Genomic DNA, 21342 nt, shown 5'->3' with positions numbered 1-21342 from the left:
CACAATCTAAAGGCATCCCTTCTAAAGGAACCTTTCCATGATATGGAATAGACGGTGAACCAGATTCTACAAATCATGAAAACAGTGTCCTTAATGCAAACGAGGTAGACTGCATTCTAATCAGCTCAAACAAAAACGCTTTACACCCTTCTTAAAAAAATCTCATTCTGGACCATCCCCTCCTTTTCCCTGGATTCCAAAATTCAGTTTTCTACACTTTAGTAAAAAGACAAGAGTCTCTGGTGCATACATTAATCAATAGTACTTGAAGCAATTCCTAAATGGTCTTGTCCACCAGGACTCTTCCTCATAGATGTCTCCAGTTTCCCTTCGGGATCTATGCCCTAGGAATTGGCACCCTTCTGCTTCTTTTAATTTTTTTAATTTTTTTTTTCAGAGGCAGGGAGAGGTAGAGAGAGATAGAAACATCACTGATGAGAGAATTATCAATAGGCTGCCTCCTGCAGGCCCCACACTGGGGATTGAGCCTGCAACCCAGGCACATGCCATGACTGGGAATCGAACTGTGACCTCCTGGTTCAAAGGTTAGTGCTCAGTCACTGAGCAACACCAGCTGGATGCATCCTTCCGCTTCTTGAACTTTAATCTAGGTGTGGAAGATGTGTACACCTGGGGTCTAAGTACTGATGGCACCAGAGCCAGAAATTAGGATCTTAATAAGGTTGTGAACACCCTAAAATAACCAGGCAAAGTGGATCAAGAATCATACGGGGAATTTCAGAAAAACTAAATCAAAGAATGCTAGAGAGATTCATCCCCAAAGTATAGAAAGACTAACATACCAACAAGCATTTCCAATAGAGAAGTATGACTTCAACTCTTATCAGAGCAAGAAAATGACTCTAACAAGATAGCCATTTCAGTTATTTCTTTGATAGGTCTAACAACGAGGGAGTACAGTCATCAGGTCTACATGCAATAATAGATGTCTCTACATGCAGAGTTAGTATTACCACCTCAGTCAGGAGGGTAGTAACACAACTATGCCTAGTAATAAACTTTCTTAAGGAGGAGAACTGATAAGCATTTGTCTTGGCCAAGTGCACAAGAAATCAATGATGCCAACAATGATGCCAACAAGGTAGAGGCATATGATGGCCACTATGGGTCACCGATCAATAGAATAACTCTAAACTCGCCAAGAAAGCTACCCTAAAGGAGAAACAGCAATGTCCAGTGTTGGAGCCTTGATATCATGGGTTGACAATTTCTGATGCTGATATTCTTTCATTGTATCATTGACTCTTATAAGTTCTAACAGGCTCACATGCTATGCTCACTTTACATTTACTGAACACAAAAAGATACAATCTACGGAAGAGTGAGGATACTCTATATGAATACAGATATTCTCTTATGTATTAATAACACAGTTATCAAATTCATGATACTTCACATCAATGTAATAATCTTATCTAATGGGTAGTTAATATTTAAATGTTGTGATTGTTCCAATAATGCCCTGGTAGCATATTTCCCCTTCAGTAGTGGGTCCAGTCTAGGATTACATTTTGCATTAAGATATAATGTCTCTTCCATCTCTGTTAATCTGGAGCAGCTCCTTAGCCTTTCTTGGTCTTGTAAGACATTAACATTTTACACAATCCTGACCTATTACTTTACAGAATGCTCCTCAATTTGATAATATTTCTTCAAGATTAGATTTAGGTTCTAGAATACAACTGGAAAAGTGGCACCACAAAAGTGATATGGTTTCCTTTTCCCCTCCTCTAGGCGTCACATCTGGAGACACATGCACCAAGGGTTCCAAAAACAATCCTTATGTCAGTTATTTCTTGCTGCAATACACCTCTCCGAAACTCTGTGGTTTAAGACAAATATTCATTTAACTCAATAAAATTGGGACTCTGACCTTAACTGGATTTACACATGCATGTATGGTCAGCTGCATTTAGAGGTCTGGTGTTGGTTGCCTGTTTTGGCTGGACACTTTGGTTCTCTCTCATCAACAAGCTAGCCCAGACTTATGGACATGGTGGTGGTAAGAATCTAATTGCACTAAGAAGACAAGTTTGAATATGCAAAGCTTTCAAGCTTCTGCATGCAACAAATTTACCACTATCCTTATTGGACAAAGCAAACAAATCACTTGGTAAAGTTAAATTTAACATGTAGAGAAAAAATGAATGGTAATGTTAGAATTGGTGGCTATTTTTATACTTACCACCATCATGGAAAACTGATATTATTATCCAGTGCTACTTCTGCCCTCCCCCCATTTCTTTCTCTCTTCCACCCCCTTTATCCCTGAAATCAAGAAAAATATATGTGGTTTTTTTGTTTGTTTTGTTTTAAAGAACTGCCTATTGATAGATGTTTCATTTCCATACAAGGTTCTCAAGCTGGCCATTTCCATGTTCAGTATAACAGCTCATGGATGGCATCAAGGAGCCTGTTTTTTTTCTCTCTCTTTTTGCTCTATCATCCTTAGTTTAGTTTTCATCCTTATTATAGTGACTTTATAACTGGAAATGGCCTACCCACCCACTGTCATCACATTACAGGCAAGAGGAAGGAAGGAATGGTTCTAGTAGTTCGCATGCCTGTGCTTTCATAGGGAAACAAAAACTATTCCAAAGGCTCCCAAACTTCCCCTTACATTTCACTACACAGAACTGTGTCTCTTGGCTGCTCCTACATGCAAGGGAAATGGGGCTGGGAACGGCATTGCGTTAGTCTAACAACTAATAAATGACAGATCTAGAATATGAGCCACATGTAGCTCTAGAGTTCATGTTCTCAAGGAATGTCCACCTTAAGGTAGACTGAACAAGGATGCTTTGGAAGAATCAGGCGAGTATGGTCTACATGACATGTGGGGTTTAAAAAGGTAAAGAACTTCCAACAAGGGAGAAAGTAAAAGCAAACATGGTGGTAGAAACATGAAATAAAGTTAACCAAATTGGAATAGTACAGGGTAATTCAGACCTTTTGAAAAATATAAAGGGAAGCACTGCTCAGATTGGTTGTAGTGTCCTCCCATTCACCAAAAAGTTTGATCCCAAGTCAGGATACAAACCCAGGTTGTGGGCTTGATCCCCAGTCAAGGCTCATAAATCAAGAGAAGCAACCAATTGATCTCTCTTTTTATATATCTCTTTCTTCTCTCCCTCCCACCCTCTCTCCTTCTTCGTCTCTCTCTAAAAATCAATAAAAAAACATAACCTCCGGTAAGGATTTTACAAAAAAGAAGAAAATATAAAGGGAATACTCATGCCTTGTTTAGCATTTACTAAGAGTTGAAAGCTAAATATACTGACTTGCATATAATCGGCCAAGAAGTCATATCCCACCTCTTATATCATTATTCTTTGACTAGCTCCTGAAATATAGTTTTTTTATATTTTATCCCTTTAAATCCCATTTCAATCTAATATACCAGAACTCAAGAAAATTATGCATGTTATTCAGTACATTGAAAATATTGAATAAGTTCTCATTTGGCTATTTCTTTCATTTTTCTCATCTTTCATTTTTGAGATAGAAATTGCTTTTTTTGATTATTTGTTGCATTTTTTTAAATTGCTTAAATTGCATACAAAGCTTCAGGTAATAATGCATTCCCCAAATTTCCTGATGAGACTTTATTTTATTTTATTTTATTTTAAATATATTTTATTGATTTTGTACAGAGAGGAAGGGAGAGAGATAGAGAGTTAGAAACATCAATGAGAGAGAATTATCGATCAGCTGCCTCTTGCACACCCCCTACTGGGGATATGCCCGCAACCAAGGTACATGCCCTTGACTGGAATCGAACCCGGGACCCTTCAGTCCCCAAGCCAACGCTCTATCCATTGAGCCAAACCGGTCTCGGTGTGATGAGACTTTTTTTTTTTTTTAAATGAAAGCTCTTTTCAAGTGCACAAAAGATGCTCATAACTCAAGAATCATTTTCAACTAAATGTAGATTCTTCATACATCCATTATCATAAGATGAGTTATGTCTATAGTAATGTCTATAGTAGATATTTAAGGAAACTGTTAAATGCTGTAAAGAGTTGTTAGTGTTGTGATACATTTTTATTTGCTTTAAATGTAACATTAAATTTCCTTATTAATAAGAACTATCGAAACAGGACCACAAGAAAAACAATAACTAGAATTGAGCAGTCTTTTAGGGAAAAAGGAACAAAAATGGAAAGAATATTAGTAAGTTCTCTGAGTCAAAAAGATAGTACTGCCTTTAGGAGACAGGGTCAACACAGCTCTTTGACAGATACCACTGGCCCTTTATTACTTGATTCCATTTGCCATGAAACACAGTCTTACAGGGCAGGCTCCAACTTGAGAAAGTCACTTGGGCCAGCCCCTGTCTACAGTACTTGAATAAGGAGCTTGAAGGAATGCTTTCTTCCTTTCTGCGTGTGGAGAACCCCAAAACCCACTGATGCACCTTTCAAACATCTTTTTTTTTTTTTTTTAATATATTTTATTGATTTTTTACAGAGAGGAAGAGAGAGGGATAGAGAGTTAGAAACATCAATGAGAGAGAATCATTGATCAGCTGCCTCTTGCACACCCCCTACTGGGGATGTGCCCACAACCAAGGTACATGCCCTTGACTAGAATCAAACCTGGGACCTTTTAGTCTGCAGGCCGAAGCTCTATCAACTCAGCCAAACCGGTTTCGGCATCAAACATCTTAACCCAAGCAAAAACTCCTGAGGTATTAAGTTAGATGTCTTTCCTTCCTTCCTTCCTTCCTTCCTTCCTTCCTTCCTTCCTTCCTTCCTTCCTTCCTTCCTTCTTCCCTCCCTCCCTCCCTCCCTCCCTCCTTTCTTTTTCTTTCTTTCTTTCTTTCTTTCTTTCTTTCTTTCTTTCTTTCTTTCTTTCTTTCTTTCTTTCTTCCTTCCTTCCTTCCTTCCTTCCTTCCTTCCTTCCTTCCTTCCTTCCTTCCTTCCTTCCTTCCTTTCCTTTCTTTCTTTCCATTATGAAACCAAGGAATAATACTTGCCGCCTGTAGCCTGACGAAGTGTGCTTTCATACCTCAATTTAAAAAATCGCTTTCCAAAATAAACGTTAATAGTGCTCTACTAGAATTTCTTGTCACACTGTAATCATTTTTTAACCATGAAAGGAACTTAATTTAGAGTAAGTAATGCCACTGTCACTTAAATATATGAATGATAAAAGAAATATCAGCTGTTCTAATTCCATAATTCCCAAGTAATGACAATTAATGAAATAGTCTTTACTAGTGGGAGTTGTTTTAAGCAATAGATAAAGGAGACAGTGAGCCTTTTAGGATTTACTTTCATATCCAAATTGCACTTCTCTTCGTTATTATCCAAAACATAATTAAAAGATGACATCTAAAGCAAACAAAAAACCAAACTGCATCCCATCCCAAAGGAAAAGCAGCAGAGAAGCAGCAACTCTTTACCACCACTGAGAGCGAGTGGGCACACTCCAGATAACTTCCTGTCTCCAGCTTCCAGCTTCTGCGCTGCATCTGTCAATCTGGACCATCACTCCCACTTGTCAATACTCAAAAAGCTGGATAATATGATCACTGAGTATTATTGGATTGATATTAATTGGTTTGTTTCACTGCCATGGAAACCTTTTTTGACCTACTCCAAAAGAAGACAAATCAATAAGAACACCTTGTAAAGACTTCTGTGGTTTGCTCCAACAGTCTAAAATTTACTGTTACATACTTGTGGGCCTTTTCTGTTTTAGCAACTACCTACACTGAGCAAAAAGCTATCCTTTGTTAGCCCAAACACACAATTCAGTGGCCTACACGACCTCTTGGCTGAAGCCAAGTTATTATAATTATCAATACAAGAGAAAAAATTTCTAAGCAAAAGTTAAATAGCTTGACCCAATCTATTCCCAAATATCTTAAGGAAAAACTAACCAAAACTTTCCTGGCAAGCTCTTTGAACCACAATTTCTTCCTGGTTCTCTGTCCCCCTCACTGGTAGGCCTACAATTTTCTTTACAGGGCTTAACCTTCTAACAGAGTGTTTGCTAATAGAGGCCCTCACGAAGCCAAAGTAACCACGGGTTAATTGGAGGCTTGCTGTCAGGGTCTACTCTAGAATTCTTCATGGCCTGAGCCTCTCAGTTGTGTGCAACTGCTCATAACAAAACCTGAAAAAGCATGGATTGCAGTCCTAAAAGGCACTGTTCATTACCTCTGTAAGGAAAAGTATGCACAGTTGGTGACATTATAAAATGGCACCTAGTTTCTGCCCATTGTAGGAAAAACTAAGGACATAATAGTAATTCAATTGAAACAATAATAAGCCTATAATAACATAAAAAATACATTGGATCGATTTTTCATCTATCAAGATAATACATATACCAATCCAGAAGTTCCCAGTGGTATATATATATATATATATATATATATATATATATATTCCACACAGTCACTAAAAGGCCAATCCTTCTTAAACCTAAGAAGTCAAAAGCAAGTCTGTCAGATGTCCTTCAACAAGTGAATGGCTAAAGGAACTGTGGGACATCCACACAGTGGGAATGCTATCCCAGGCAATACTGATAGAGGCAGCAATCTGGAAGAATCTACAGTGGATCAAGCCCAGTGAAAAACATAAATTCCAAAGGTTATATACTAAATTATTTTATTTCTATAACATTTTAAAATAATAAAATTTTAGACTTAGAAAATAGATTAATGACTGCTGAGGGTTAGGGACAGCAGAGGGGTGGATACAGCTTTAAAACAATAGCATGAAGTATCGTTGTGGTGCTGAACTACAGAATAGTTCAGTGATGAACACATGATAACATTGTATAGATATGATAAAATTGTATAGAACTAAATATATAGAAAAATGAATTAAAAGTAAAACTGGGGAATCTACAAAAGATCAATCCATGTCAGTAACCTGGTGTGACACTGAGCTAGAGTCTGGCAAAATGTCACCTTTGGGGGACCTATAAAGTATACACAAGATTTCTCTGTTCTTACAACTGTATATGAATCTACAATTACACACAAAATTTTCAATTAAAATTTTTTTAAAAAGCAACTGCAGCTCTACACATTCATGACGGGCAAATCCTGACCTCCCCATGGTAAACCTCCTTCCAAGGTTGCCTATAGTTCAATGGACAGAGATTCTCCCCAGAACGCTACAGACTCGCCTGGCAGGGGCATGTCAGTGCACCACTCGGTAATTTCCCCTCTCATTCTTTATCCAGGCTTCCCTTTCCATTCAACCTACCTGGGTTACATCCAATTCTTACTACTATCCCAAGACACATTAATCAGTACTTTTAAATTTGATAAGTAGTATTATTGTATCCCTGAATGAAGATAGTTCATGCCTTTTTTTTTTATGTAATACAATATTTTATTGATTTTTTACAGAGAGGAAGGGAGAGGAATAGAGAGCTAGAAATATCGATCAGCTACCTTCTGCACACCAACCACTGTGGATGCAACCGCAACCAAGGTACATGCCCTTAACCAGAATCCAACCTGGGACCTTTCAGTCCGCAGGCCGATGCTCTACCCACTGAGCCAAACCGGTTTCGGCATAGTTCATGCCTTTTGTCCCAATGTAAACCTGAATGTGCTCCTGGCCCACCTCCTTTCTTTTTCTGAACGTGTCTAGGCTCTCAGAACTTGACAGAGAAGAGGGGACAGGCAGGGAACAAACCCACTTTCTGGGTCATAGCAGTTTCTCTGTACAGAGTTCTTTTGTGGGGGGTTCCGCTGGCTGGGGAGAATGTGGAAGTGGCAAAGATAAATCTCCCAGTAAGTAGAGGCTGGGTATTCCTTTCCTTCAAATTCCATAGGAGACTGTGTTCCCAAAAGATGAGGAAACCCTGGCCCTTGTGTGCTCTACAAAGACCTGTGCATTGGCGCTGCTCAGAGGCTCCCCTTCCGCCCACCAGGGACACCGCCTGCGCTGAGGTAGCGCGCTGAGATCTCTGGAAGGCAGCAGATGGCTGCTGCTGGCTGACTGGCTTGTTTCCTTCCTCAGAGGAAAACACGCTGCACCCTTTCCCTATGCAGTTAGCTTAATCACACACTATTAAGCTAAAGAATAGCCAGGGTAAGAGCACTGACTCTGGATCAGACTACCTTAGCACGTGCCCTTGGGTGCATTATTTAACCCCTCTCGGACTCAAGTTCCTTATCTGTAAAGTGAGGACAATTAACAGTACCTACCTCATGGAGCTTAAGTAAGCAACTGGCTCAGAAGAGGGCCTGGAACCAAGGAAAGACTCCATGAAAGCTTGTTATGATCGTTATATCGTGCAGGGAGGTATAAGAGCAATGAACATGCTCCAATTTGAACTTGTGATTTGCCACTGAACCCTCACTGTGAACAAATACTAACAAAACCTCTCATGTTTGCATAGGTATCATTGTTGTTTCAAAAGAAGTGAATGTGAAATAGAAAGCTAAATGGAATATTTCCCATTGTCAGTAATAAAAGCAATGAAAGATAGATGCTGGATATGCTGTGAGAAAGTGAGATGAATTTTCTCATCAACCTCTCCACATTACATATATAGTAATAACTAAGAATCACTGTGTTCCTAGAGATATAAACTTTCTGGTTTGCTGCCTTTCCCTCCCTCCTGGAGAAGACAAGGAGTGACTCCCCATCAAGGAAGTTTGGGGGTAGGGGGGATTTAGGAAACCATCTAACACTTGGCATGTGTCTCCTTGGATTGGGGGAAGAGAGGGCTAGAGAATACCCCTCACCCAAATTTAAAAATTCTAAAGGCTGAAGACTATATGGAAAAGGCTATAGAAATGGAGCAGAAAAACATGATAACAGAAGGAGAACTGTGAGTTTTCTGCAGCCTGGATGGCGCTCACCAGAAAACAGCTGGCTGTGAGTACCTTGAGAAGCACCTACCCACAGGTTTTCACAGTAGATGAGTGGACCTCAACAGAAAGAACCTTTAAGTATATCACTGAAGCCGAAATCGGTTTTGCTCAGTGGATAGAGTGTCAGCCTACAGACTGAAAGGTCCCAGGTTCGATTCTGGTTAAGGGCAGAATTGGTTGTGGGCACATCCCCAGTAGGGGGTGTGCAGGAGGCAGCTGATCAATGTTTCTCTCTCAATGATGTTTCTAGCTCTCTATCCCTCTCCCTTCCTCTCTGTAAAAAAAAAAAAAAAAAAATCAATAAAACACTTTTTAAAAAGTATATCACTGAATCCAGAAATCCTGGGGTGAGAACCAACCATTATATATGACATCACCCATTCCTGGAGCCTTCAATCAAACATCACTAGTTGGAAAACTCTAAGAAAACCACAAGCCCTAGCCAGTTAAGATTCAGTGGATAGAACATAGGCACGAAGACTGAAGGGTCCTGGGTTTGATTCTGGTCAAGGATACATGCCTGGGTTGTAGGCTTGATCCCCAGTGGGGACATACAGGAGGCAACCGATCAATGAGTCTCTCATCATTGCTGTTTCTATCTCTCTCTCCTCTCTGAAATCACTAGAAATATTAGGAAAAAAAGGAGGGAGGGAGGGAGGGAGGGAGGGAGGGAGGGAGGGAGGGAGGGAGGGAGGGAGGGAGGAAGGGAGGAAGGAAGGAAGGAAGGAAGGAAGGAAGGAAGGAAGGAAGGAAGGAAGGAAGGAAGGAAGGAAGGAAGGAAGGACGGACCTCATGAGAAAAAGTTAGCATCTAGATATTGGTCACCCAAAAGTCATCAATGCCAGATTCCATCTCTACCAGTGAAAGAAATCCTTTGCTCACCCTTGCTTCACTTCCCTCCTCACTATCTAAACCTCATTGCTCCACTATTGCACTTCAAGCTTCCAAGACTACCCTTTTCTGAACAGTGAGACAGGAGCTTTGCCGTTAGACTGGACTGTGCTTGAAAATGATCTGGAAAGCTATGGAGCTGCTCGGAATTTCACTCTGGATAAGAAGGAATGATTAAACTGAACTTGGTAAAGGCAGTGTTGTGGAAAATAAAACTATTTTAGTAGTTTACCTCTACCGAGTCCAGCTCATCAAATGCAATGTTATGAATATGTTTTACTTTAATCTTCCTTCTCCCTCCCCTCATCCCAAATGGCCTCTTCTTTTGTGCTTCCCACAACCCCACACCCACTCTTGCCTCCTCTTTAATGCCTCTGCATAACAAATAAATACTGGAAATATTTAAGTATTTTATTCCTCACCCAAGTTAAAGCAGCATATAATGCTAAACTAAGTAGAAATGATGGGGAATAGCAAAAGGCAATCAAAAAATAGATTAAATGTCATAAATTTCTCCATTCTTATCCCCTTTTCCCCTAATTGTTGAATCTCACATAAAATTCATCCGTTTAGTCAAGAAAATGGCTCAGTCTACCCAAGCATCTCCAATGCATTTTTAAAATCATGGCTATGGAATAAAGGAGATAAAACAGATGGAGGGGAACTTAAAAGGACATTAGAATAGAGTTGGATAAAAATAAGGTATCAGTTGGCGAAGCTAAAAACACAATTCCACGGGTCTAAGCACATGAAACTTCTATAACATAATGTGCTAATCAGACAGGCCAAATTGGTAGAGTTTATCTTGGAACAATGATACAGACTGTCATTTTCATCAACAAACTTTGCCAGTTCATATCTAGGCCAGTAAGAATAATCTATGTGGGAGGAAAATGCTATGTGAAAACCAAAACCTGCTTCATTCTCTTCTTCCTGGTAAGGAAGGCAAGTAGTGTCCCTACCCTCAGTGCAGAGAGACTGGGGGTCATGTGACTGTACTCTTGTTAATGGAATCTAACCAGACAGACTGAGCCCCTCCCAGACTTGATTCTTAGGGACCCTCCAGTTCTCTTTCTTCCTCTGCTGCAGAAACATTGGTAGTCACAAATACCAGATGTTTGTTATTAAATAAAGAGAGAGAAGCAAACAAAATGGAAAGCCAAAGATAATTACAATGGGAAAGAAAGAATTTCTAAGTAAGCTTCTAAGAACCAGAGCTCACCTTTGATGTGATTTTATCAGGAAAGAAGTCAAGACTAACACTCTTGTTAAATAAAATCTGTCAAAAGAAAGCCTACCCCGATTTCCTTAGGGGTAGTAGCCAAATCAATCATTCAGTAACCAACCAAAATCAAACAGGACATTCAAAATATTGTGATTTGCTAACATACATGTAAGTTGATATTTTCTCATTTTTAATTTTAATAAATTTATCATATATTTTAAATCAATATTTAACTCCCTTTGGGGCTGGATTTCTCTGAGAACTTATCCCCCATGTGCTATCTATTCTTAGGAACACCAAGGATAATGTGAAAAATATGGCTTCATCATTTTTCACTCATCAAACTGGCAAAAATTTCAGTCTAACAAAAATTTAATATTTTTGGACTTCGGTTCACTGAGGGTAGCAGAAAGTAAAAACACTGCAAATGGGGAAACAATGGTATTTTTGTTCCATGCCCAAGCCTCGCCCAAGGAACAGTTTTCAAAATCATGACCCCTTTTCTTCAGCCAGTCAACATGTAAAAAGCTCTCCTTGACCTGCTTCTAGCTTATTTTACTTCTTGCCTCTGGATAAACTTCTTCAAAACTTCTACACTCATTGTTTCCATGTTTTCAACTCTTACTCTTATTTACTCATCAGTACATTCCATTAATATTACTTTCACAAGCATTGACAAGAGCCTATATCTGCCAAAATCAAAGCTGTCTCATACAGCCAATTGTCTTAGGCTGCTATAACAAAATACCATAAATTAGGTGGTTTATAAACAACACAACTTATTTCTCACAGTTCTGGAAACTGGGAAGTCCAAGATCAGGTCCCTGGCAAATTCAGTGTCTAGTGAGAGCTCGCTGCCTGCTTCAAAGACTGCCCCCCCCTTTTTTTTTTAATATATCCACACATAACAGAGGGGCAGGAAATTCTCTGGGGTCTCTTCTATTACAGCACTAGTGCCATTCATGAAGCAAAGCCTAATCGCTTCCCAAAAGCCACACCTCCTAATACCATCACACTGGGTGTTAGGATTTCGAGATGTGAATTTGGAGGCTATAAACATCCAGTCTATAACAAAGATTTAATAGTAAATTTGCTGCTTCTGACACTGAGGATAACATCCTTCTTTTAGAACTGCTACACATTCATCCCTTGCAATGGGGCTTTCGGAGGTTTTGCTCAGACAAGTCATAGCTCATACACCCAATGAGAATGTGCTAGCAAACATCTTGCTTATTCAAGGGTACAGCCTGGTCACTATTTATTCATAATTTTTGGAAAAATTTTGCTAGTATGTTTTTCATTTGACATAGAATGATTACTTTAAGCTAAAGTTTTACTTTTAAAATGTTGATATAATAACACATAGTATAGTGCATAACACACAGAATTCTAAAAATTAGTTATCTATTATAGAATCAATTATGGCCATATAGCCAATTTGTAATAATATCATTTAATATAATGTTGATGAGAAAAAAAATTGATTTCCAACCAGGGCCACTATCGGTGGAGTTTGCACATTCTCCCCACCTTTGCATGGGTTCTCTCCAGGGACTCCGATTGCCTCCCCAATCCTAGAGATGTGCACATGAGGTGAACTGGCGTGCCTACACTGCCCCAATCTATGAATGTGGGGTGTGGAACGCACTGGGAAGGAAGGGCGTCCTGTGAAGGGTGGACTTCTTTGAACCCTGCGCTGCTGGGATGGGCTCCAGCCACCTGCAACCCTGAACTGGAATAAGCAGACAGAAAAATAATCTTATTTGTTTTTATTCACCTTTCATAAATGTATATATAGCTCATTTATTTCAATGTTTAATATTAAAAGTGTTTGGGGTCTTTATTTAGAAATTTGTTGATGTTTTGTGTACAGGAATATGGTGTAGGAACTTAACACTGGTTGGTATCAATTTACCTATGGCAAAATTGGTTTCATTATATGTCTTTTTGCTTATTTTAACAGAAATGATTAATTATATAATGATTAAAAATTATCAAATAATTATTGAAATATATTTCCTATACAATGCCAACACTGGTATTACTAGTAATAGAAATGTACTTTTACTATTAATTATAATAAAAATAACTGATCTTTTAAGGAATCAATTAGTGGCTGATGCACAAAATTCATGTAAGAGTAGGTCTTCCTTCCCCTGGTTGCCTGGACAGCTGGTCTAATTAGCATATTATACTTTTATTATTATAGATTATAACCATACTGCAGGTCTTCGAATAATGCCATTTTGTACAATTTTGATGAGAAAAAAATAACTGATTCCCAGTCGTAGTTTCCCAGACCCTAAAAATGATGTTAAGAGGGGACATATTGTATACTTTTATATATTATGAAATCGACTATAAATATATCTATTCATATATTTTCCTCTGGTCCACCTTTAAATGTTGATGCTACTCAGGCAATCATTTCTGCCTCCTGTGCTTCTCTTCTGTATTCTCTGTAGGTAATTGCATAGAATCCCATTGTTTATCCATCACCAGATCACTCCCAAATCTATTTCTCTAGCCCTGATCTCTTTTAAGAGCTTCATATTCATATACATAAACATCTTCTGAATGTGCCACAACAAAGCCACATTAACATTTCTAAAACTAAGCTCACTGTTATCTTCCTGAATGCATAGCTTACTTCTCCAAAACTCAAAATCTCAGTTTATGTCACAACTACTCACCAGTCACTTGACAGAATCCTGAAAGTCACCCTTGACTCCTTGCTCCAATACTCCAACTCCCAATCTCCACAGTTACTGCCATTGATCTTGATGCCCTTATATTTGATACCCTGGATAAGGCAACTGCCTTCAGGCCAGTATCCTAGCCTCTATTCCAGAGGTAGGCATACCATTATCCACTCAGCCCAGAGCTCACTAAAATGCAAGCATGACCTGTGACTCTGCTGCTTAAAGTTCTCCAGTTTAAACAGTTAAAGACATAGCTACTTCAGAATAGCACCCACCAGCATGACTCAGTGGTTGAGCATCAACCCATGAACCAGGAGGTCACGGTTCAATTCTAGGTCAGGGCACATGCCCAGGATGCAGGCACAATCCCCATTAGGAGGCCTGCAGGAGGAAGCAAAGTGATGATTCTCTCTCCCTTGATGTTTCTATTTCTCTCTCCCTCTCTCTCCCTCTCTGAAGTCAATCCTATATAATAAAAGGGTAATATGCAAATTGACCCTAATGGCAGAATGACCCAGAACGACTGGTCACTATAATGTGCACTGACCACCAGGGGGAAGACGCTCAACACAGGAGCTGCGCCCTGGTGGTCAGTGAACTTCCACAGGGGAAGCTCCACTCAGCCACAAGCCTGGCTGATGATTGTGAGCCATTAGTTGAACACCCCTGAGGTCTCCTGGGTTGCCAGAGGAATGTCTGACTGCCAGCTTAGGCCCAATCCCCCAGAGAGCAGGCCTAAGCTGGCAGGTGACATCCCCCAAGGAGTACTGGACTGCAAGAGAACACAGGCCAGACTGAGGGAACCCACCTCCCCCAAGTGCACGAATTTTCATGCACCAGGCCTCTAGTAAAAATATATTAAAGGAAATCAAGAACAGCATTCAAGACTCTCCACACACTGATTACTGCCATCCTCTGCAGCCTAAACTTCTGCCACATCTTCCTTACGAGTTATGCCCTAGAACAGCCCCATCCAAGAGAAATAGTACATAAGGCACATATTAATTTTAAATTTTCTAGTAACCACATAAAAAGGTGAAATAAATTATATTAACATATTTTACTTAATGTAATACATTTAAAATATTCACTTTGTCATACAATCAATATTTAAAAAGTATTAAAGAGATAGTTTACACTCCTATTTTGAATTAAGTCTTTGAAAGTTGGAATACATTTTACACTTAAACCACAATTTGAATGAGCCCCATTTTGAGCTGCATTTGAACATGTGGCTGTGGCTAGCATGTTAGACAGCAGAGATCCAATACTAATAAGATGCTTGATCCATCTCCCATGCTCTTTTATAGGAGATGTTCTTTTTTTCCAAACTTATTCCTATTCATATTTTGAGATTCAGATCAGACAGCCCTTCTTATCTCCTCACCTGTGACAAGTACAGGCTCATATTCCATTAGCTGGTTGTGTGTTCCACCATCACAACACGTCCCAACACTCACTGAATTCATCTCTCTATGTCTGTCTCCAATGCAAGAACACTAGTTCCTCCAAAGCAAAATCCTACCAGACCTACTCACTTTCATATCTTAAGCACCTTGCAAAATGTTTGTGTACCAAAGCAAACAATTAAACCTTTGTTGAATTAAAAAAAAAAATCAGAATAGCATGTGCACCACTGAAATGAGCTGCACGTTTAAATTCTGGGTTCCTCCATAAACATTTCATATCCTTGGATAACAACGACAAATGCAAAGATATATTGCAAACATACCTAATCCTGTTTTTGGTTGTTTCAATGCAGCATTTACTTATAAAAACATTATACATGTGTCATAGCTTGAGTAGCATAAAGAAATTTAAATTTTGACGTTAAAAGGGATCTCAGATATGATCTAGTTATTTTACAAATGAAGAAAAAAAATAGGTAAAAGTATTTAAACGATAAATAAACATTTACAAAAGTAGCTAACGCAGAACTAGCACCATAACCACATGCCTAAATCCCTGTAGGTTTCCTTTGTACTACTCTGCTTGTGTGGTGTGTAAATGTGTAATTAAAATACATTTAAAATTAGAGAAAACTTGTACAATTAAAAAATCTAGTTGTTTGTTATTATTGATATAGTACCTTTCAAGATGGTCTGGCAGACAATGTACCACTTAACACATATTCCTTTGCTTCTCCTTCTGTTCATGCCACAGTGCCATATGGCTAGTTCTAGCCAAAGAAACAGGTGCAGAAGCAGTAATTGTCACCTCTGGGGTGTAGCATACTTTTCTCCCATGACCCTAGAACCAGTATGGAGATATCACTGTTACAGCTGCAATAGGCCTGCTATGCCGAGTTGCCAAATGGAGGGGTAGGCGTCCACAAGAACAAGAAATAAACTTTGGTCATGCTAAGTATCTGAGATTTTCAGGTTGTTTTTCAATGGTAGAAGTTCATGCTAAATTATCCTAAATAATAACTAACAGAAACCTAAATTACGTATCTAAGGAAGTATACCTTGAATAGAGTACCATGGCAAATGAATTTAACAATACTAAATACAAACCTACTTTTAATATTTTCTGCTATTTTTAGTTTAAAATGGCATGATAAACTATAAATTAAATTGCAGATGTATCAGATATAAAATCTTGTTAAAGATGTAAACTGTCAATATAGAAAACACAGAGACAAAATCAAATGCTGAATCAAGATTTTAGTACAGATTACTTTTTCTAAAATTGGCAATGTCCTCATGAAATGGCACTGAGCCAGGACCTAGTTTTCCTTTCACACTAAAATGGCTCCATGAGGAACTCCTATTGACATTATGGAAATTCAAAAAGGTTTCTATCATCATCCCTGAGAGCATTGCTGTATCACCTTCTTTCTGAAATTATAAAAAGTTTTTATTCACCACTGTCAGAAGTTACCTCTTATAAATTCTACTAGTTGCAATTATTTCCCTATCTATACATGTATTACAATATATCATTAATTAAAGGCCACAGATGCCATTTTGGGGAGAATTAATGGTATACACTTTGAATCTCCTGACTGTGCATATAGAGATGTCAGTATAAGATTGCATTGGAACATCTGGAAAGAGATAGTTAACATCAAAATTTTAGAAAAAATACTAAATTTTTTTAAAGGCAGAGCTGCTCATAGTGATAGTTATTTTTCAAACTGAAGGCCTTGTGTTTCAGCCAGAAGAGTTTCAACCAACTATGGCATGAATTTCCTGGATGTCTGATTTTTAAATTCATACAGAAAAACTTCAGACATATAGAAGAGATTATAATAGGTGCTTAGACTTTTAAATGCTGCTATGCCTTTGTAAGTAATGAATTAAACTAGATAATTCCCAATTATTATTACAGAGTAACTATGCAAAGCAATGCTATCCACATCTCTGAGATGACCAAGATTTTGGTCATGTTAATGTTTCCCTGAAGTACATTTCCTTGCCATTCAAAATGTGTACTTTGTTGGAAAGAATTTTATTATAAGTAACACAACTTGTTTTAACTAAATGGTTAGCAGATTACTTGTGCTTCATTTAATATATGGCTGAATGTCTTTGAATTTGCAATACACAGAATTTTATAAAAATCAAAATATATCTGGGACATTCATAGATTCATTTTGCCTTATATTTTCCCTATCCCTCATTTCTATTTTTATGGGTGTGGTTTTTGTTCGTTTGTTTTACTGTAGGGCTTGTTTTCCTGTAAGTATCCTCATAACTTCTGTGTAATTAGGGAGAACACACATAACCAAGTAAAGAGAGAAATGATCATATCTGACTTATCAATAGAGTTTTTAGAAATCTAAAATATAACTCACAGAAGCATTTCTTCTTGATTCTTAGAATCGGTAACAATTTCTAAAGCCTTCCCCATCCTGGGGGCCTGGAAGGATCCTCACTGGCACCTAAGTAACAACTTAAGTAACAGCAATAAGCCCTAAGAACTCAGTGTTCATTGTTTAGGGCGAGGTCTGCTGAAATAGACTGGTGCAACAAAACTACTTAATAAATAGCAATTACTATGTCAATCATTATCATTACCATCACCCTAGTCAACCCATCGCCTCCCTAGACAGACAGAAAAGATTCCTGGCATAGAAGTTCAATAGTAAAAGCCAGAAATGTAAAGCGGGTTGAAGCAGCACCAAAAAATAAGACAGGTAAGCCCTGGATGGAATTTCAGAATCACATACAAACATATTACACTGCTCTTCCCTAGCTAACTCCCATTCATTCTTCAACCTTAGGCTAAAAATCACCTTTCAGGATGCCTTCCGTGACCTTCTTGGATTAGGATAGCATGGCATTCCCTTTCCAATACGTCCATAAAACTTTGCATTAACCTTGCTGTATCAGTTATTCACTCAAAAATTGTTTTTTGAGCCCTTACTATAGGCCAGGAACTATACCAGGTAATATGAACACAACATGAACATAATTCTGCTGCTTTTCTTAGAGTTCCAATCTGTTAATGATCTCACCTTTCAGCCAAATGCCCAAAATCTGTCTTGACTCTTTCCTCCCATCCATTTCACATTAAACGAGGTACTAAGCCTTGAGAATTTTTACCTCTCTCCACCCAAACCACCACTGCTTACCTAGCACAGCTGTTCATCCTCTCCCCTGGGAACTATTCCCACAACCTCCAGTCCCTATCTTTTGCAACCCAACCTACACACCTACAGCTGGAGCTCCTAGAATGAAATCAAAGTATCGTGCTCTCATGTCAAATATGTCTAGAGTTTCCCCAATGTATCTGGTGATTTCCCTTGGTTCCCGTATTCTCCCACGTACCATGAACTTCTGCCATATTAAACTATAATATTTGTAGTTTCCTACATATATTCTACTCTTTTATGCTTTTCAATGATACTACATATATATTGACTAAAAGAATGAACAAATAAAGGTATCCATATTTGTATGCTTAATAGGCCTTCTGTTTGAATTGTCATTTGTCTCCAATTTTCAGCATCTTCATCACATTGCATTCCAAATGCTTAGCACAACATCTGCAACCTAGAATGGACAAATAATTGATGGACAAATCATCTCCCATAGCTTAGGACACAAAGTAGAATACAAACAAGTAGAGAGCAATGGTTTTCTCTTTCATAAGAAAAGCCTTTGCTGTTTCCTTCAGGAACATGAACTATGCAAGTCTTGAGAGGAAAAATCAGAATAACCTATGAGAGCAGCCTGGGAGGAGACATGCCCTTCTTTTTTATTTTAATTTTAACTCAGCAGATATTGACTGAGGCACTCTAAAGGTAGCACCACATAATGGAAACAGATTGCCCTAGGAGTCAGAGAACCTGAAGTAAATTCTAGTACTGATTCTACCTCTAATAAGTTGTGTGACCTGGATCCTGCTGTATCAGAAGCCAGCCTACCCCATGGATCTCCTATTATGCAAGCAATTAAAGCCCCTTTTTCTGCTTTAGTTGAGTTTCTGATGCTTGAAAGTAGGAGTGCTGACTAATATCCCATTCTTATGATCTCTTGTGGTTGCATTACTATGTGGGTAGGCCAAAACATGCCATAGAGAAAGCGCATTTAGATTATAGCAAAGCATTTGGCCTAAGTCTCTTAAGATTTCCCCATTGAGGGCTCCATTACTCAATTAGATAGACTTGAAACTTGTTGAACCAATATATGCAAAAATGTCCTGATTAACAAATATGCACCTATGGAGAGAGGTCTCTTGTGTCATGTTATAAGGCCTGAACTGCCCCTAGTATATTTAAGGTTGCCAACAGGCATTTAGAAGAAGGAGAAGCATGCCTACCAGACTTCTAGGCCTCTCATAGCTGGAAGAAATAGTTAATATAATAAATGTATGAGTCAAATTCAATGGCCTAAAGAGGCCCAAGAGGATGAATCTAATAAGGATAGAGAAAAGGCCCACTTTGGGCCACAGGCCTCTGAAATGACCCATATCTTCAGTTTTTCACCAAATACATTTGGAGATATTACCTAGCCTAAGAAATGAGACTCTTCTGTTTTTCTTTTTGATTTTTTAATACTTATAATTAAGTTTCTTATATATTGAGCACTTTTATTCCACTTAGAAGATAGGGTATTCTTCTTTTCTTTTTTAACCTCACCTCCACCCTCACCACATAGCTCAGGGCTAAAAGGGCCACTGTGGGGAGCAGGCATCCCCAGTCAGGCACAAGCATGTGCTCTGGGGCTGAAGTCTGACCCCCACACCACGCACAGGCACAGCAGGGATTCAACAGCAGTGCCTGGGTATTATTTCTTAATTGTACTGTTCTTAGAGTTATTTGAGAAAGTTGCCCATTTGTGATTAATTTTTTTTTTAATTCTTTTGTGTTTGAGTCTTAAGGCCTTTGGGCATATGCACCTGAAAATTAAAATTTATTATACTAGCATAATGAAATCAAAATGATTTTATGTAGCTTCATGATTTATATTTATTTGGAAAGTTATTTTAAGTATAATTTATAGGTTATTCATCACAAGCACAACTGCTTTTGTTTTCCTCATTCTCACCAACAAGAAAATCTCAAGATTTCTTAAATCCTCCTCATGTAACACATTATTTGGCATCTATTATTCTTTCTTGAAATTGCTTCCATTCCTCTACTTTTCCTCTTATTGACTGGTTTTGACCAGCGACTCCAGCCAATTTGGCCTGGGCCCGGGAAACACAATCGCCTCCTTGCCACTTGCCCACTGTGCCTTCAAGGTGAAGGGACCTTCAGTCCTCTCTGAGCCCAGGGGAGAGTGCAAGAAATAAACCCTGGCTCCGATCCTCCTGCCCTCGCTAGCCCTGAGGAAAGGAGAGAATAGGAAAACTCATATTGGATTCTAGCACCAGACACACCTATAAGAAAAGTCCTGCACAGATGATGGGAGGGTTCAGGGAATTGGCACAGCCATTAATAAATAGTAGCTCATTTTTTCATCTGGATATTATTTTTGTGATTTCATATCCTCGAAAATCTCCAAAAGATCATGAGGATGGTGGCAGGACTCAAGATGAAGCTCAGAACCTGACCTATTACTTATGTAGTCTAGCTCATTGCTTTGTTTCACCATCCACCCAACCATTTACTCATTCAACAAACACTGATCAATGTGCCAGACTCTCTACAAGGCACAGAGATGACAAAGATAAGACACAGGCTCTGCACTCCAACAGTTCAAATTCCTCCCATTCATTCTGTCGGACTCCATACACATTGCCTTGGGGAACTTCAGAAGCTTAAAAATTAGGAGAAAAAACAGACTATGCTATGCTAATAGAAAGGTTTGGAGAAAGTGTTCTTTGAGGCTTTAGCTCCATGGCTCTCAGAGTTTCATGGAAGGAAGCTGGACAGGACGGAATCATGCAGAAAAGGCAAAGGGGACCAAGTGAGTCCACCCCAAAGTGATCACATCTGCCAGCCCTGACAACAGCAATGTTTCCCTCTTTAGATAACCATAGAAATCACTGAATTAAAAACAAAAACAAAAATGCAATGAGGCACTATCTTTGTTTAAAAAGAAAGGGGAAGGGGTGAAAACAAACCAGCCTATCCTTTGCCTTTCCTATTTAACTATATTACTGCTCCTTCTTGCCATCTATCTAGATAATAATTTCTGTAATCCCCAACCTGACAGAGACAGGCCTCACAAAAAGCTAATATTACAGTTAACACCAGA

At 38.7% G+C, this 21342-nt stretch overlaps 1 protein-coding gene and 1 non-coding gene across 6 annotated transcripts in view; both read right to left on the bottom strand.

Annotated features, from left to right (window-relative positions):
• The window catches only part of FARS2 (phenylalanyl-tRNA synthetase 2, mitochondrial), a 477859-nt gene that overhangs the window by 227260 nt on the left and 229257 nt on the right, over nucleotides 1-21342 (bottom strand). The gene's annotated exons all lie outside the window — the stretch shown is intronic.
• On the bottom strand, nucleotides 19790-19919 carry LOC118725176. Its single transcript, XR_004989907.1, has one exon. It is a non-coding gene; the product is annotated as a small nucleolar RNA SNORA76 (small nucleolar RNA).

This window comes from Pipistrellus kuhlii, unplaced genomic scaffold (genome assembly GCF_014108245.1).
Source record: "Pipistrellus kuhlii isolate mPipKuh1 unplaced genomic scaffold, mPipKuh1.p scaffold_m20_p_2, whole genome shotgun sequence".
NCBI classification, from domain to species: domain Eukaryota; kingdom Metazoa; phylum Chordata; class Mammalia; order Chiroptera; family Vespertilionidae; genus Pipistrellus; species Pipistrellus kuhlii.
The sequence above is the reverse complement of the archived record's forward strand: the minus strand, read 5'-3'. Positions and strand labels throughout refer to the sequence as shown.